The 1,502-nt window shown below is 36.3% G+C and overlaps 1 long non-coding RNA gene across 1 annotated transcript; it reads right to left on the bottom strand.

Moving 5' to 3' along the window:
- Positions 1 to 690: 690 nt before the first annotated feature.
- Positions 691 to 1,502, bottom strand: LOC112141561. The gene is made up of 3 exons (XR_002918420.2): positions 1,476 to 1,502; positions 1,116 to 1,288; positions 691 to 783 (listed from the first exon to the last, which is right to left on the bottom strand). It is a non-coding gene; the product is annotated as an uncharacterized LOC112141561 (long non-coding RNA).

Genomic DNA, 1,502 nt, shown 5'->3' with positions numbered 1-1,502 from the left:
AACAGCACCTTCATGAGCAAAAATAAAGTACGTTTGGTCACAAATTCAATAAAACAAGCCTCTGAATTGTAAAATATTCCAAAATAAAGTTGAGACAGCTAAACTTTGCAACACTTTTTATCCTTTTAATTTCAATGTGACCTTAAATATATAAATTGTTTACTAACGTCATTTGAGAAATTGTCTCAACACCATATTTACTAGGGTTTGAGACATTTCTGTCTGTTTTAGAGTACGATATCTCTATTTTCTTGAAAGAAAATAAAATGTAAAAAACACACTTAAAGTCCCCCTCTGATTATATGTGTGGAAAATATATATAAGTTCGGTCCAAGAAGCCCTTTACTTCCTCATCTGAGCTGACATCCGGCTCAAAATGATACGGCTGGACGTTACCAATATTGCGAGAGGTTTATATGTAGCAGCGTTGAAGATTTACGCTTGCAGGACAGAGCTATCATAATCAGACGAGGGGGATCAGGGACGGAGTTGCTCAGCTCAGCCCCAAAAGCCACGCCCCCTCAGAGGAGATTTTAGAAACAGGGGCTTCATATAAACATGAAAAATTGCTTTTTAAGAGATTTAGGTTGTGATATTTTGGTTAAAAACTTCATAATCATAATTAAAACACTATCTAAAAAATTGTCACATGTAAAAACATAAGTTTTTACATGAGTGTGTACTTGAACTCACCAGAACCTTCAGAAGTGGTGCCAAAACCTGTGGTCCAACAGCTGGTTGTTGGAAATTCAGAAAGTGGCAGGCAAGCCGGTTGAACGTTATCTGGGGATGATCGAAATTATTATGTTCTTATAAACTCAACTTCAGTCTTGCATTGAATTTGGTCTATACAAAAACACAGAGCAGAGCTTATAAAACTAATTCTTACAGGACTGTTAGCTTTTACATCTGTAATTGCATGTAAAATCGCTCTACATCATAAAACCTCCATGGTAATCTAAAACACTTTACATTCTGAATTGTCCTTTTTCAAACAATAACGTCTGCCATATGCAATAATTCACTACATTTTATTCAATTAAACATTCATGAATACAATTTTGCTTCTCTTCACCTTGACATATACTAGGTGAATTTCTTTTTAAAGGACTTACCACTGAGAGTAACTGGTGATGTGAGTTGGATTAGAGCTATGTCTTGATCGTTAGTTTTGCTGTCGTAATTGTTGTTGAGAATGATTTTCTTAACCGAGTAAGGAGAAGGAAGCTGGTTCAAAGACACGGTTCCACCATACACTTTCCAGTAGCTTGGAGTGGTACCCATAGAGCTGCAACAGCGACAAGAACAAATTAAAGTATAGCTACTACTCAGTCATGTTTTTTCTCACAACAAAAAACTGTCACATGTTTAAGTTTTGTATTGATTGCACTTGTAAACTTCATGTTACGTTTACATCGGTTGGATGAAAAACCCTGCAGTACATGTCATAGTAAGTTGTGATTGTACGCTGTTACCTTGGGAAGCAGTGGGCTGCTGTCAAG

This window comes from Oryzias melastigma, unplaced genomic scaffold (assembly GCF_002922805.2).
Source record: "Oryzias melastigma strain HK-1 unplaced genomic scaffold, ASM292280v2 sc05378, whole genome shotgun sequence".
Lineage (NCBI taxonomy): Eukaryota > Metazoa > Chordata > Actinopteri > Beloniformes > Adrianichthyidae > Oryzias > Oryzias melastigma.
The sequence above is the reverse complement of the archived record's forward strand: the minus strand, read 5'-3'. Positions and strand labels throughout refer to the sequence as shown.